The 17,827-nt window shown below is 34.6% G+C and overlaps 2 long non-coding RNA genes across 2 annotated transcripts in view; one reads left to right on the top strand and one right to left on the bottom strand.

Annotated features, from left to right (window-relative positions):
* The window catches only part of LOC309633192, a 408,869-nt gene extending 407,307 nt beyond the window's left edge, over window positions 1-1,562 (top strand). The window contains exon 2 of the long non-coding RNA XR_014247375.1: window positions 1,254-1,562. This is a non-coding gene — a long non-coding RNA (uncharacterized lncRNA). The remainder of the gene's footprint in view (window positions 1-1,253) is intronic.
* Window positions 1-17,827, bottom strand: part of LOC309633184 — a 1,005,718-nt gene that overhangs the window by 131,476 nt on the left and 856,415 nt on the right. The gene's annotated exons all lie outside the window — the stretch shown is intronic.

Below are 17,827 nucleotides of genomic sequence, written 5' to 3'. Positions count from 1 at the left end.
TGAAATAATGCCATTTGCAGCAACTTGGATGGACCTAGAGATTGTCATACCGGGTGAAATAAGTCAGACACAGAAAGACAAACATCATATGATATCACTTGTATGTGGAATCTAAAATATGATACAAATTAACTTATATACAAAACAGAAATAGACTCACAGACATAGAAAACAAACTTACGGTTACCAAAGGAGAAAGGGGAGGTGGAGGGATAAGTTAGGAGTTGGGATTAGGAGATATAAACTACTATATGTAAAATAGATAAACAGCAAGATCCTAGCACAGATAATTATGTTCAATATCTTATAATAGTCTATAATGGAAAAGAATATGAAAAAGAAATATATATGTGTGTGTGTGTGTGTATATGTGTGTGTATATATATGTATAACTGAATCACTTTGCTGTGTACCCAGAACTAACTCAACATTGTAAATCAACTATACCTCACTAAAAAATATGAAAGTTAAAAAAAAAAAAAGAAAATCTAAACAGACTGATTACTAGTATAGGAAATTGAGTCAGTAATCAAACTCTCCCAACAAACAAAAGTCCAGAACCAGACAACTTCACTGATTAATTCTACCAAACATTCATAGTATTAATATCAATCCTTCTTAAACTTTTCCAAAAATAGAACTGGAGGGAACACTTCCAAACTCACTTTATGAGGCCAGCGTTACCCTGATATCAACACCAGACAAGGATGCCACAAGAAAAGTACACACCTGATGAACATATATGCAAATATCATCAGCAAAATATTAGTAAACCAAATTCAAGAAAAGGTTAAAAGGATCATATACCATGATCAAGTGGGATTTATTTCAGGGATGCAAAGATAGTTCAACATATCCACATATCGGTGTGATACACCGGGATAACAACATATTTAAAAACCATATGATCACCTGAATAGCTGCAGAAAAATCATTTGACAAAATTCAACATTCATTTATGATAAAAACTCGATACAAAGTGGGTATAGAGGGAACATAACCTCAACATAATAAAGGCTAAATATGACAAGCTCACAGCTAACATCATTCTCAAGGTGAAAAACTGAGGCTTTTCATCAAAGATCAGGAACAAAACGAGGATGCCCACTCCTGACACTTTTATTCAACATAATATTGGAAGGTCTAGTTAGAGCAATTAGGCCAGAAAAAGAAATAAAAGGCATCCAAATTGCCAAGGAAAATGTATAACTGTCAATATTTGCAAATGACATATTATGTATAGAAAACCCTAGACTTGGGCTTCCCTGGTGGCGCAGTGGTTGAGAATCTGCCTGCTAATGCAGGGGACACGGGTTCGAGCCCTGGTCTGGGAAGATCCCACATGCCACGGAGCAACTAGGCCCGTGAGCCACAATTACTGAGCCTGCACATCTGGAGACTGTGCTCCGCAACAAGAAAGGCCACGATAATGAGAGGCCCGCGCACCACGATGAAGAGTGGCCCCCACTTGCCACAACTAGAGAAAGCCCTCGCACAGAAACGAAGACCCAACACAGCCATAAATAAATAAATTAATTAATTAAAAAAAAAAGAAAAGAAAACCCTAGACTCCACAAAATGCTATTATAACTAATAAATTCACTAAAGGTGTAGGATACAAAATCAGTGTGTAAAATTCATTTGCTACTAATGAACTCTCTGGAAGAGAAATTAAGAAAGCAGTCCTAAATATACGTTTAACCAAGGATGTTAAAGTACTGAATATTGAAAACTATCAGATTTTCTCTTCATCACTGATTTTAACTAATTGAATTATGATGTGCCTTTTAGGGGTTTTTTTGTATGTGTGTGTGCTTGTGATTCATTTAGTTTTTCAGTCTGTAGCTTTTTACTTTTCATAAAATTTGGGAAAAAAATTAGTCATTCATCATTTATTTAAACACTTTTCTGCATCTGCCCAACTTTCAGTTCTCTTTTTTTTTCAGTTTTTTTTCCTCTGTGCTTCATTTTGGGTAGTTTCTATTCCACTGCCTTCAAGTCACTGATATTTTCTTTTGAAATATTTAATCAGCATTAACCCCAATTAGAGCATTTTTTAATCTCAGACATTATAATTTTAATCTCTAAAAGTTTGAGTCTTAATCCATAATTACCATGTCTCTGTTTAACATGTGCAATCTTTCCTCTAACTTTTCAACATGGAAACACTTTTAACAACTACTTTAGTGTCAGTGTCTACTGATTCTCATATGTTCACATCTGAGTCATTTTAAAATGATGGATTTTTTTCACTTTGTTTTATGAGTTTGTTGTCCTGCTTTTATGGTGTCTGGTAATTTTTGTTTGTTTTTCTAGGTTTTTTTTTTGTCAGGCGTTGTGAATTTTACTTTGTTGGATTGTGATTTTTATTGCATTTCTTTATTTTGGAGCTTTGTTCTGGGACATGTTTGAGTAAATGGAAAATGCCCTGATCCTTTAGAGTCTTGCTTTTAAGCAGTTTTAGGTTAGACCAGAGTAGTGTTTGGTCTAGGGCTAATTTTTCTCCACTATTTAACTAAACTCTTCTGAATACTTTACCCAATGTTAACAAACTGTGAGGAGGGTTTCTACTCTGGCTAGTGGGAAGAGCACGCAATAACTTCCTTTGGTCAACTCAAGGAGTTTTAGTTTTCCCTCTAATTATCTGTGTGTTTGTTTGTTTTCCTCCTAGCCTTGAGTCGTTGCCTGACATATATATATGAGCTGATCAAGTATTCAGCTGATCAAGTATTCAGCTGATTCAAGTATTCAGGGGTTTAAAAGTATTCAGATACTAAAAAGGGAACCTTCAAAGCTATCCAGAGCTCTGTCTCTCTGCAGTTCTCTCCCTGCCAATACTCCACTTCTAGCTGCTTTAGCCTTCATAAAAGCCCAGCTCCATTTCACAACTCACGCGGACTGCTGAGCTAGCCTGTGTTTGTCCTTCTGTACGATAATCAGAAAACATTCTATAGGCAAGATGTGAAAATTATTGCATTAATCTCTTTTGTGTGCGTTTTTTTTAACCTCTCAAGGATTATAGTCCTTTCTTGTCTGATATAAAACTTGAGACCATTAATGCATATACCTTGTCCATTTTTTAAAAAAAGTTTTTCATGCTGAAAGGCATTGTTTCTGTTCAGGTTTTAGGCTCTGGTACTCCATCTTGGTCTGATATTCCCCTTTATTTCATTTTTCCTTTTCCTACCATCCTAGATTAACCTGACCCCTGTCTATTTTGAAAACATAAAAATTTTATCCTATCTTTATTAGGTAGGATAAATTACCTAATTCTTTCTTGCATTGACCAAATATGACCCTCATAATTTTAAAAGCTAAGGCAGCCCTGCTGTGTCAGCCATCCAACGATGGATCAGTCTATGATATTTCACGTGGCAATCTTCTTCAGTGTTATTAAAAGATGCTGAAGATTTGCTTTGTCATGGTAAAAACTGTTGTTTGTGGGCAGATTATTTAAAAATACAGTAAATACATGTATGTCTATGTGTGTGTGCACATACGTGTGTGTACATGTATCCGTGTCAAAATATTGGGACATCTGTATTAGCTGTATGTTGTGCTTTGGGAAGACTTTCTTATGATTTGATGAGATATAAATTATTATAAGAGTTTCAGCAGGAGTCAGCAAACTATTTTTCTAAGTTTCATGTAGTAAATATTTTAGGCTTTGAGGGTTGTATCATCTCTGTGACTACTCAACTCCTCTGTTATAGTGAGAAAACAGCCACAAATAATACAAAGGAATGGGAATGGCTGTAGTCCAGTAGACTTTATTTATAGAAAACAACTGATGGACCACATTTGGCCTGTGGGTCATAGTTTGCTGGTACTTAATCTAGAGAATGTCTTGAATATTTATGGTAGACAGAATAACTTTTGTGGCCCCTTTAGATAGTAAATATTTTGGAAGTTTAAATTCATATAGGGACATATTATCTTAAAATGTCCTTCAAAATAATTTTAGGTTCTTTGAGAGCAGGAAAAAAGGGTCATATTTGAGCCATATTAATTCCATACGTGAGACCTTTGGACAATTACAAGGAAATTGTTTCCTTTAAAGAACAAAGGCCAATTGACAATTTTAAATTCGTTTTTTTGTGCAGTTTCTTGCTCTTTCTGACAGATCCTGTGTGATGCTACTGCTAAAAACTGTCCTATCTGCTTCCTTCCTTGTTTGTTCTCTTTGAACTGTATTTTCCTGGCATGTAAAGATAAGGTTTAGGAGATTTCTGACATGTAATTCCTGACAAGTTGGGTAAACACACTTACAAAATTTATTGAAACTTTTTAGAATATCTTGGATATTTTCTTTAATACCTTTAAGTCTTGTTGGTGCCAGAATTAAAACCTGATATGTATCAATTAGATAGGATATCAGAATAAGCATTTTAAAGAACTTACTGAAATTTATGTGGTATTTATATGTGTGAATATTCTTATTGGTCAATTTCCTTAGTTCCCAAGCAGGAATTATTCCTTTTAGCAACTTTCTTTGGTTCTGCCCAGTGTGCTACTGTTTGTGGGTGGGAGAATCAGTGATAGTAAGACAAATATTGTAAGGCATTATTATAGCATTCTTCAGAGAAATGAACTGACCTTTCTCCCTGAATCCACTTCCTAAGCCTGTGATGCCATCACAGGTGTATATCATTGTTGCAACCTGCTAGACCTCATTGCCATGGAAAAAAACAAATAAAAAATAAATGATTAAAAAATAGCAAAGTTGCAAATATTAATAAATTATTGTTGACTTATATGCCAAAAAGAATACATGGAAATCTAATAGGTAATTTTTTACCTTATTTTAAAATTGATGATACTTGAATTCTCTATCACTTTACTCATTTTCTGTCATAAGTCTTACTGCCAGATGGTAAACCAGACACTGGACTGGGCAGGAAGAATGCAACGTATCATATTCCCTGTACTTTTGACAAGCGAACTGAAGATTAAAATATAGACTACTATGTGCTATGATAGAGACAGACTCAGAATACTATGGAACCATAGAAAAGGGGTTAAGCACATCAGATTGAAGCATCAGAAAAAGACTGAGGGGTTTCCTTGTCTGAATTTTGAAAGAAAATAATGTGCTATGCAAACCAAGATAAACTTGAGGCAGGATAGAAAGTATTTCATGTCAAAGGGCCCAAATATAACAGTGAACATGATCCATCGGGGTGCTAAAAGTAGTTGGGTATGGTTGTAGCATAGAATGTAAGAGTAGTACTGATGAGAGGTAGCTCTGGAGAAGTAGAAGAAATCTTGAATGCTTTACACAGGGGTTTAAAAGTATTCAGTAAAGATATGCAAAACCTTGAATGAATTTAAATAAACTGCTATGAATAATTTTGTTCTTTTAGAATATTTTCTTGGAATTTTTGAAAACTGAACTTGAAAGGTGAGGGTCTTATTAGAAGGATATTTCAGCAATACAAGCAAGATATGTTGACTATATTCCCTGTGTTGACTATATTCCCTGTGTTGTACAATATGTCCTTGTAGCTTATTGACCGTATTCATAACAGTTTGTACCTCTTAACCCCCTACCCGTATCTTGCCCCTCCTCCTTTCCCTCTCCCACTGGAAACCACAAGGTTGTTCTCTTTATCTGTAGTCTGTTTTCCTTTTGTTATGTTCACTAGTTTTTTTATTTTTTAGATTCCACATGTAAGTGATTTCATACGATATTTTTCTTTCTCTATCTGACTTACTTCACTTAGCATAATACCCTCGAAGTCCATCCATGTTGTTATAAATGGTAAAATTCCATTCTTCTTTATGGCTGAGTAGTATTCCATATATATATACACACACACACACACACACACATGCACACACACACTCAATGGAATATACCACATCTTTATCCATTCATCTGTTACTGGACACTTAGGTGCTTGACAATTGTAAGTAATGCTATAAACATTGGTGTGCATGTATCTTTTAGAATTAGTGTTTTTGTTTTATTCGGATATATGCTCGGGAGTGGAGTTGCTGGATCACATGGTAGTTCTACTTTTAGATTTTTGAGAAACCACCATTCTGTTTTCCACAGTGGCTGTACCAATTTGCATTCCCAACAATAGTGTATGAGGGTTCCCTTTTCTTCACAACCTTGCCAACATTAGATATTTGTGGTCTTTTTGATGATAGCCATTCTGACAGGGGTGAGGTGATATCTCAGTGTTGTTTTAATTTGCATTTTTCTGATGATTAACATAGTTGAACATTTTTCCATGTGCCTGTTGGCCATCTGTATGTCTTCATTGGAAAAATGTCTATTCAGATCTTCTGCCCTTTTATAGTCAGGTTGTTTGTTTTTTTGATGTTGAGTTGTATAAGCCTTTATGTATTTTGGATGTTAACCCCTTTTTGCTACAATTCATGTCAAAGAGTGTTTTGCCTATGTTTTCTTCTAGGAGTTTTATGTTTTCTCATCTTACATTTAGGTATTTAATCCATTTGGTGTTTATTTTTGAATATGGTCTAAGATGTTCTACTTCCATTCTTTCACATGTAGCTCTTTAGTTTCACCAGCACCACATATTGAGGAGACTGTTTTTTCTCCATTGTGTATTCTTGCCTCCTTTGTCATAGATTAATTGACCATATAAGTATGTTGGTTTATTCTGGGCTCTCTATTCTGTTCCATTGATCTCTGTGTCTGTTTTTGTGCCAGTACCATACTGTTTTGATTACTTAGTTTTGTACTATAGTCTGAAGACAGGGAGAATGATTTCTTCAGCCCTGTTCTTCTTTCTCAAGGTTGTTTTGGCTATTCAGGACCTTTTGTGTTTCCATAAAATTAAAAATTTTTTTGTTCTAGTTGTGTGAAAAATGCCATAGGTAATTTGTTAGGGATTGCATTGAATATGTAGATTGTCCTGGATAGTCTGGTCATTTTAACAATATAAATTCTTCCAGTTCATGAACACAATATATCTTTCCATCTGTTTGTTTCATCTTTAATTTCTTTCATTAATGTCTTATAGTTTTCTGAGTACAGGTCTTTTATGTCTTAGGTTTATTCGTAGCTATTTTATTCTTCTTGATTCAGTGGTAAATGGGAGTGTTTCCTTAATTTCTCTTTCTGATACGTCATTGTTAGTGTATAGAAATGCAACAGATTTCTGTATATTAATTTCATATCCTGCAACTTTACCAAATTCATTAATGAACTCTAGTAGTTCTCTGTTGGTGTCTTTAGGATTTTCTATGTACAGTATCATGTCATCTGCAGACAGTGACTGCTTTACTTCTTCCTTTCCAATTTGGATTTATTTTATTTCTTTTTTTCCTCTGATTACTGTGGCTAGGACTTTCAATACTGTGTTTAATAAAAGTGGTGAGAGTAGGCATCCTTGTCTTATTCCTGATCTTAGAGGAAATGCTTTCAACTTTTCACTGTTGAGTATGATTTTAGCTGTGGTTTTGCAATGTATGTCCTTTATTATGTTGAAGTATGTTCTCTATATGCCCATTTTGTGGATAGGTTTTATCGTAATTGGATGTTGAATTTTGTCAAAAGGTTTTTCTGCATCTGCTGAGATGATCATATGATTTTTATTCTTCTATTTGATAATGCAGTGTATCACACTGATTTTTGTAGATACTGAAAAATCCTTGTATCTCTGGGGTAAAACCCACTTGATCATGGTGTATGATCTTTTAAATGTAACATTGGATTGGTTTACTAACATTTTGTTCAGGATGTTTGCATTTATGTTCATCTGTGATACTAGCCTGTAAATTAGTGTGTGTGTGTGTGTGTGTGTGTGTATGTGTGTGTGATAATCTTTGTCTGGTTTGGTATCAGGGTGATGCTGGCCTCATAGAATGAGTTTGGAAGCATTCCTTCCTCTACAATTTTTTGGAATAGTTTGAGAAGGTAAGATGTTAACACTTCTCTAAATGTTTGGTTTGGTAGAATTCACCTGTGAAGCCATCTGGTCCTGTCCTGGATTTTAGTTTCCTGGAAGTTTTTAAATTGCTGATTCAATTTCATTACTGGTAATATGTCTGTTAATATTTTCTCTTTTTTCCTGGTTCACTCTTAGCAGATTGTATGTTTCTAAGAATTTGTCCATTTCTTCTAGGTTGTCCACTTTATTGCCTTATAGTTGTTGGCAAATTTTATTTTTTAAGAAGTATTTGCTTACTATGGGCCAATATCTATTATATGTGCTTTTTGAATATTAACTCAATTTTAAGTGCATTGAATTTGATATGCACATGATACAATAATGATTAAGTGCTAATAAAAGTATGTGTATGTTTATTTGTTTGAATATATAAATTTTACAGTCTTCAGGCTATAGGTTTTTAAAATTTATTTTATTTTTTTAATTAGAAAATTATTTTTTATTTTTTATTTTTTATTTTTAATTGGAGTTTAGTTGCTTTACAATATTGTGTCAGGCTATAGTTTTTATGTAAATATTTCAAAGGGAGTAAGGACATGTGGAAAAGAGATTATTTGTAGCTTCTCTTGAGAAATTGGCTGGGGAATAAGATCACTGAAAGAAAAGAAATGGAGAAGCCAAAATGTAATTTTTTGGAAGCCATATAAAGAAAAAGAGTAATGAATGAGAGACAGAGTATAATAGTCTCACCTCTGGCCAGTTTTAGGTAGTAATGAGCCATATTTTCTATTGGCCTTAGGAAGAAAATCATCTAGATCATTGGTTGGGTGGTGGGAGCAGAAACCCATGTGCAGAGATTTGAAGTAGGAAGGAGACTGTAGTTAGATACATGAGCTGGGTCTGCAAAAACTGATATGACATGAGAAAAGGAAGAGAGAGGCTGCTGAGTAGAGGTGGATTGGCAAGTTTCTTGGAGGAAGAGTGACAAGAATAGGATAACAGACATAGTGCAGAATACTAAAACAACCCGAAGTTCAGAGATAAAATATTTCAAGTGTGGGACAGCTGTATGTAAGTCAGTGAAGTTAGAACACTCCCTCACACCATAAACAAAAATAAATTCAAAATGACCTAATGATTTAAATATAAGACATGACACCATAAAACTCCTAGAAGAGAACATAGGCAAAAGACTCTTTGATATAAATTGTAGCAATGTTTTCTTAGGTTAGTCTCCCAAGGCAAAAGATATTAAAGCAAAAATAAACAAATGGGGCCTAATCAAACTTATAAGTTTTTCACAGCAAAGGAAACCATGAACAAAATGAAAAGACAACCTACAGACTGGGAGAAAATAGTTGCAAATGTTGCAACCAACAAGCGCTTAATGTGCAAAATATACAAACAGCTCATACAACTCAGTAACACAGAAAAAATAAACAACCCAATCAAAAAGTGGGCAGAAAACCTAAATAGTCATTTCTCCAAAGAAGACATATATATATGGCCGACAGGCACATGAAAAATGTTCCACGTTGCTAAGTATTAGAAAATGCAAGTCAAAACTACAATGAGGTATCACATCACACTGGTCAGAATGGCCATCATCCAAAGGTCTACAAATAATAAATGCTGGAGAGGGTGTAGAGAAAAGGGAACCCTCCTACACTGTTGGTGGGAATGTAAATCGGTACAGCCTCTATGGAGAACAATATGGAGGTTTCTTAAAAAACTAAAAAGAGAGTTTCTGTGTGATCCAGCAATCCCACTCCTGGGCATATATCCAGAAAAGACAAAAACTCTAATTCGAGAAGATACATGCACCCCAATGTTCATAGCAGCACTATTTATGATAGCAAAGACATGGAAGCAACCTAAATGTCCATCAACAGATGATTGGATAAAGAAGATGTGGTAAATATCTATATATATAGATATATAGATATATATATAGATACAATGGAATATTACTGAGCCGTAAAAAAGAATGAAATAATGCCATTTGCAGCAACATGGGTGAACCTAGAGATTATCATACTAAGTGAAATCAGACAGAGAAAGACAAATATTACATGATATCACTCATATGTGGAATTTTAAAAATAGTACAAATGAATTTATATACAAAATAGAAACAGACTAACAGACATAGGAAACAAACTCATGGTTACCAAAGGGGAAGGGATAAATTAGGAGTATGGTATTAACAAATACACACTACCAAAAATAAAATAGATAAACAACAAGGATTTACTGTATAGCACAGGGAACTATATTCACTATCTTGTAATCACCTATAATTGAAAATAACTCACTTTGCTGGATACTTTGCTGTACACCTGAAACAATTACAATATTGTAAATCAGCTGTACTTCAATAAAAAAATATTTCAAGTGTGTTCAGGGTACAGGATTTAGTTTTCTAAAACAGAGGACAACATTATGCATGCTTCCCCAACAGAATGTTGCAAATAACGGGTTACTTAGGGGAGGCAGGTGTAATGAATTGTTCTTCTGAGTGTCCTTTAAATGGGACAAATGAGTCTCATGAATCAAGCATGGTAGAATTTGCTTATGTCTGAATTACTTTGACTTTTCTAGAATTTTATTACTTGCAAAATTTGAAAATGACTTTTTAAAGAGGAGGAATGCTGATATTTCTGTTTAACTTGTCTATGAGTGTTTAGTGAGGAGGAGAGTTATATTTAATTTTTACAACATTAAAAATTAATTGGTATATAAATATGAAGTAAAATTTAGATAAAAATATCTATAGGGCCAGAAAGTACCAAAATTTTCTTTCACCCATCATAATTTCTCTGTGTTTAAATATAATTAGCAATGTGTTTTATGCACTTGGGTATAGCTAACTGCATTTCATAATTACACTCAAGTCTCCAATGTAGGTTTTTCCTAAGCAAGAAGGAAAAACTATTGGTTTTCCTTTCCATGTTTTTATATCACAGACAGTAGGGAAAGAAAGACCAATAAATCACTACAGCCTTTATGTATATCATATATATATATATATATATATATATATATATATATATATATATATATGTATGTATGTATGTATGTATATATAAATAAATATTCAGCCAGCTGTCAGAGCCCATGCAGCTGAGAATCACAAATGAGCTGACCTGACCTACTTGTGGTTTGGTGCAGTTTTCCCTTTTCCATCTCAGTTAATTATACCTTTAGAGACAACTCAGATTTGTTTATTAAAAAAAAAGAAAAAGTCCTCTATTTTTTTCTCAGTAATTTTGATAACCTTATATTTCTTGTGATTCTCCTTGTTTTTTTAATATAAAACTATTTTCTTCCTTTGAGGAAATTTTCTTTTAAGCTTTTTAAATTTTTTTCATTTATAATTACTGCATTTTCTGTGTCAGAAAAAAAAAGTCATTCAAATTGGGGAAATGGCAGTCAAGTCTCTGCCAAGTTTATCAATGTCATTTTGTTCCCAGGAGAGATGATTTTCTCTCATTTCACAAATGTCACATAGATACCAGAGAATAAGCTTATACAAGTTGAAAAATAGAAAGCATGTGAGGGTCAGAACAAGGGACATAGACTCGGGCTAGTGTTTTAGTCTTTATGTGCTTCTGCATAACTATCTATAAAATGGGTATTATGATTGTGCCTGTCTCACATTTGTACCAAAGGAATTAATAAGCTATTTCTTATGAAATTATTTGAGGTTCCCACAGTAAACATCTAATAAGTTATATGGAATATATATAAAATAATATATGACTATGAAACTATATATATATATATGTGATATATTATTTCACAGTATCAGAGCAAAACATTTTTAGGTATTCATAAAATGTGTAATTTCACAGAGAGGACAGTTTCTAACATGGCCCATCTGTGCTTAGCACAGTGCTGTGCAGAGAGTAGATAATAAAGAAAAAAAGTAGGAAGCATGTAAAATGACAATTGTTAGATATATTTACTACTATTAATTTTCCTGTGCTCAGCAATACCTTAAAAACATCAGAATATTTCTATAGTAGTCAGGATAGAGTTAGCTATATCCCCAATATAGCTAAATTCCCAAATCTTTATGGATTAAGAATACAAGCTTTTATTGTTCCTTCATTTAAAGTCAAGTGCATCCAAACCTGCCATCCTCTTTTGAAACTGACCGATTTTGAACACATCGGTCTGTAACCTGTTATGAATGGTGAAAAAAAATAATTAAAGTCACTTTTATTTACTAAATGTAATTGAGACAGGATGTAATACATCTTGTCTAGCTTCTAATCATGAGAATCAAAGACATGAGCCTACTGAGATGCAAGGTGGTTCAAAAAGGCAACTTTGGGGCTTCCATGGTGGTGCAGTGGTTAAGAATCAACCTGCCAATGCAGGGGACATGGGTTCAAGCCCTGGTCCAGGAAGATCCCACATGCCGGGAAGCAACTAAGCCTGCGCACCACAACTACTGAGCCTGCGCACTACAGCCTGCAAGCCACAACTGTTGAGCCCACGTGCCACAACTATGGAAGCCCGAGCACCTAGAGCCCGTGCTCTGCAACAAGAGAGGCCACTGCAATGAGAAGCCTGAGCACCACAATGAAGAGTAGCCAGCACTCACTGCCACTACAGAAAGCCCATGCACAACAATGAAGACCCAATGCAACCAAAAATAAATAAATAAATAAAAGGCAGCTTTGCTCTATACCTAGGAAAATGAAGTTATTTAGTAAACTCATAGCATTATGTTATAATTCCTCTTAGAAGTATAATTCTCAAAACTAAAGTTTCACAAACAGACATTATCTAAAATGAACTGGTAGACACATACACAGAACCACACACACAACCACATACACACATAGATATACAGGTTGGTATTTTAATAATTTGAGGCACATTAACCCTTAATTCCTGAAATATTTTTAAATTGCAAACATAACTAAAAAGAACTCTTCTTTAATGCTATGAAATTAGAAATCAATTACAGGAAAAACACCATAAAAAACACAAACGCATAGAGGCTAAACAGTGCACTGCTAAATAACCAAGAGATCACTGAAGAAATCAAAGAAGAAATAAAAAAATACCTAGAAACAAATGGCAATGAAAACACGATGATCCAAAACCTATGGGACACAGCAAAAGTTGTTCTAAGAGGGAAGTTACAGCAATTCAAGCTAACCTCGAGAAAAAAATAAAAATCTCAAAAAAACAATCTAACCTTACAGCTAAAGCAACTAGAGAAAGAAGAAGAAGAGAAAAAAAAACCCAAAGGTAGTAGAAGGAAAGAAATCATAAACATCAGAGCAGAAATAAATGAAAAGGAAATGAAGAAAACAATAGCAAAGATCAATAAAACTAAAAGTTGGTTCTTTGAGAAGATAAACAAAATTGATAAACCTTTACCCAGACTCATCAAGAAAAAAAGGGAGAGGACTCAAATCAATAAAATTAGAAATGAAAAAGGAGAAATTACAACTGACACTGCAGAAATACAAAGGATCATAAGAGACTACTACAAGCAACTATATGCCAATAAAATGGACAACCTGGATGAAATGGACAAATTCTCGGAAAGGTACAACTTTCTAAGACTGAACCAGTAAGAATTAGAATATAGAAACCGACCAATCACAAGTAATGAAATTGATACTGTAATTAAAAATTTTCCAGCAAACAAAAGTCCAGTACCAGATGGCTTCACAGGCGAATTCTATCAAACATTTAGAGAATAGTTAACACCTATCCTTCTCAAACTCTTCCAGAAAATTGCAGACGGAGGAGCACTTCCAAACTCATTCTATGAGGCCACCATCACCCTGATACCAAAACCAGACAAATATGTCGCAAAAAAAGAAAATTACAGATCAATATCACTGATGAACATAGACACAAAAATCCTCAACAAAATACTAGCAAACAGAATCCAACAGCACATTAAAAAGATCATACACCATGATCAAGTGGGATTTATCCCAGGGATGCAAGGATTCTTCAATATGCAAAACAATGTGATACACCATATTAACTAATTTAAGAACAAAAACCATATGATATCTCAATAGATGAAGAAAAAGCTTTTGACAAAATTCAACATCCATTTATGATAAAAACTCTCCAGAAAGTGGGCATTGAAGGAACCTAACTCAACATAATAAAGGCAATATATGACAAACCCACAGCAAATATCATTTTCAATTGTGAAAACCTGAAAGCATTTCCTCTAATATCAGGAACAAGACAAGGATGTCCACTCTCACCACTGTTATTCAACATAGTATTGGAAGTCCTAGGCATGGCAATCAGAGAATAAAAAGAAATAAAAGAATACAAATTGAAAAAGAAGAAGTAAAACTGTCACTGTTTGCAGATGACATGACACTATACATAGAAAATCCTACAGATGCCACCAGAAAACTAATAGAGCTCATCAGTGAATTTGGTAAAGTTGCAGGATACAAAATTAACGCACAGAAATCTCTTGCATTCCTATACACTGACAACAAAAGATCAGAAAGAGAAACCAAGGAAATAATCCCATATACAATCACATCAAAAAGAATAAAATGCCTAGGAAAAAAACCTACCTAAGGAGGCAAAAAACCTGTACTCAGAAAACTATAAAACACTGATGAAAGAAATCAAAGATTACACAAACAGATAGAGAGGTATACCATGCTCCTGTATTGGAAGAATAAATACTCTGAAAATGACTATACTACCCAAAGCAATCTACAGATTCAATGCAATCCCTACCAAATTACCAATGGCCTTTTTCATAGTATTAGAACAAAAAATTATACAATTTGTATGGAAACACAAAAGACCTCGAATTGCCAAAGCAATCTTGAGAAAGAAAAATGGAGCTGGAGGAATCAGGCTCCCCGATTTCAGACTATACTACAAAGCTACAATAATCAAGACAATATGGTATTGGCACAAAAACAGAAATATAGATCAATGGTACAAGATAGAAAGCCCAGAGGTAAACCCATGCACCTATGATCATCCAGTCTATGACAAAGGAGGCAAGAAAGTGCAATGGAGACAAGACAGCCTCTTCAATAAATGGTGCTGGGAAAACTGGACAACTACATGTAAAACAATGAAATTAGAACACTCCCTAACACCATACACAAAAATAAACTCAAAATGGATTATGGACATAAATGTAAGACCAGACACAATAAAACTCTTAGAAGATAACATGGAAAAACACTCTTTGACATAAATCACAGCAAGATCTTTTATGACCCAGCTCCTAGAGTAATGAAAATAAAAATGAAAATAAGAGAATGGGACCTAATGAAACTTAAAAGCTTTTGCACAGCAAAGGAAACCATAAACAAGATGAAAAGACAACCCACAGAATGGGAGAAAATATTTGCAAATGAAGCAATGGACAAAGGATTAATCTCCAAAATATACAAACAGTTCATGCAGCTCAATATCAAAACAACAAACAACCCAATTTAAAAAATGGACAGAAGACCTAAATAGACATTTCAGCAAAGAAGACATACAGATGGCCAAGAGGCACATGAAAAGATGCTCAACAGAAGTAATTAATAGAGAAATGCAAATCATAACTGTAATGAGATATCACCTCACACCAGTCAGAATGGCCATCATCAAAAAATCTACAAACAATAAATGCTAGAGAGGATGCAGGGTAAAGGGAGCCCTCTTGCACTGTTGGTGGGAATGTAAATTGATACAGCCACTGTGGAGAACAGTAGGGAGGTTCCTTAAAAAACTAAACATAGAACTACCATATGACCCAGCAATCCCACTACTGGGCATATACCCTGAGAAAACCTTAATTCAAAAAGACACAGGTACCCCAATATTCATTGTAGCCCTATTTACAATATCCGGGGCATGGAAACATCCTAAATGTCCATTGACAGATGAATGGATAAAGAAGATGTGGTACATATATACAATGGAATATTACTCAGCCATAGAAAGAAATGAAATTGGGTCATTTGTAGAGATGTGGATGGACCTTGAGTCTGTCATACAGAGTGAAGTAAGTCAGAAAGAGCAAAACAAATATCGTATATTAATGCATATATGTGGAATCTAGAAAAATGGTACAGATGAACTTATTTGCAGGGCAGGAATAGAAAGGCAGACGTCGAGAACAGACATGTGAACACAGTGAGGGGAGGGGAGGGTGGGACGAATTGGGAGATTAGGTGTGACATAAATACACTACCATGTGTAAAATAGATAGCTAGTGGGAACATGCTGTATAGCACAGGAAGCTCAGCTCGGTGCTCTGGGATGACCTAGAAGGGTTTGATGAGGGGGTGAGGGAGGTCCAAGAGGAAGGGGATATATGCATACATATAGCTGATTCACTTCATTGTACAGCAGAAACTCACACAACATTGTAAATCAATTATACTCCAATAAAAAAAAAGAAGAAACCTTTAGTACTCTGAGCCATGACTTATACCTACATTAGTGATTTAAATTTAATTCACCTGTCAAGGGATATATTTCCTTTGTGTTAACTGTATTTATCTCTATATCCTTCTAATTTTTTGTTTGTTTCCACAAAGTTTGGAAGCTTAGAAACTCCATTTCCAAGCGTTGTGTTCATCAGAGTTCTCTAAATGATTTATGGTCTGTCCTTGAGAAGCATTAGTTTGAGATTTGGAAGGGGAATTGGAATCTTTTTCACTCTTTGATCAGCAGTGACGGCAGATATGTGGGTTTCTCAGGGTCACACTTTACAGAGTGCTTTGTCCCTTTGTCATCCACTTTAGAGTGAGACACAGTAAGCAAAGTATGCAGAAGTTTCTTGAATGTTCCTGATATAGAAGCATCAAAAACTCTTTTGAAGAAATGTAATTGTGATAGTCAGAATAATGACTACCTCTGCGCGCACGTACACACACACACACACACACACACACACACACACACACACACACACACACACACACACACACACACACACACATTCATACCTTAATTCCCAGAATCTGTATGTTATTTTACATGACAAAAGGGACTCTTCAGTTGTGATTAAGATTAAGGAAATTAAGATGAGAAACAATCCTGGAATATCCAGGTAGGCTCAATCTAATCCCACTGGTCCTTAAAAGCTGTGAATCTTTCTGGTGTGGTCAAAGGGAGATGTAAATATGGGGGGGGGAAAAGTCAGAGATACAATACTAATGGCTTTGAAGACAGAGGAATGGGGCCAAGAGCCAAGATGTGCAGACAGCCTCTAGAAGCTAGAAAAGACAAACAGTCTCTCCTAGAGTCTCCAGAAATGAATGCAGCCTTGCTGACATTATAGCCTGATGCAACCTGTTGTGGTCTTCAGACTTTCAGAACTGTAAAACAACAAATTTTAATTTTTAACCCACAATTTATAGTAATTTATTATAGCAGCAATAGGAAACTAATAGAGGTAATTTCCTATATCCTAGATAAAAATAGATATTATCAATTTTTTTAGGAATAAAAAAATTATGTAGTGCTGTTTGAATATTCACTTTAATTGTGTCTAAATTTGAGTCTGTATTCATATTTGAGTGGATATTCTGCTATTTAGTAATTTTTCATATTTTATAATCTTCCCACATCTGTCAACATGCCAACATATGTGTATGGGAGCAGTGGATGAGTGAGGTCTTCATAAAAGAAGAATCGAGGCAAAAACAGTGTTTTTCTTTTCTCTGGCCTGTTTCACTTCAGTCAAGAGGATTCCATCATTTCTAGTAGACAGACTATCCTCTCCTTTCTTAAGTACATGGATCCTCATTTCTCCAAATATTCAAAGCTAGATCCTTCATTCACTACTTATACTAGCTGAATGTAAGGAAGTTTCTGCCAATTTAGCAGCAGAATTAATAAATTGTATCATCAAATAAATCACCTTTTCCATGTAACAGTTTAATAAACTGCCAGCAGGCCAATTAGCATTTACGCATAGCTGACTTGTTCTT

The sequence above is a fragment of the Balaenoptera borealis genome (assembly GCF_965194805.1).
Source record: "Balaenoptera borealis genome assembly, chromosome: 8".
NCBI lineage: Eukaryota > Metazoa > Chordata > Mammalia > Artiodactyla > Balaenopteridae > Balaenoptera > Balaenoptera borealis.
Note: the sequence above shows the minus strand (reverse complement) of the source record. Positions and strands in the feature narration are given on the sequence as shown.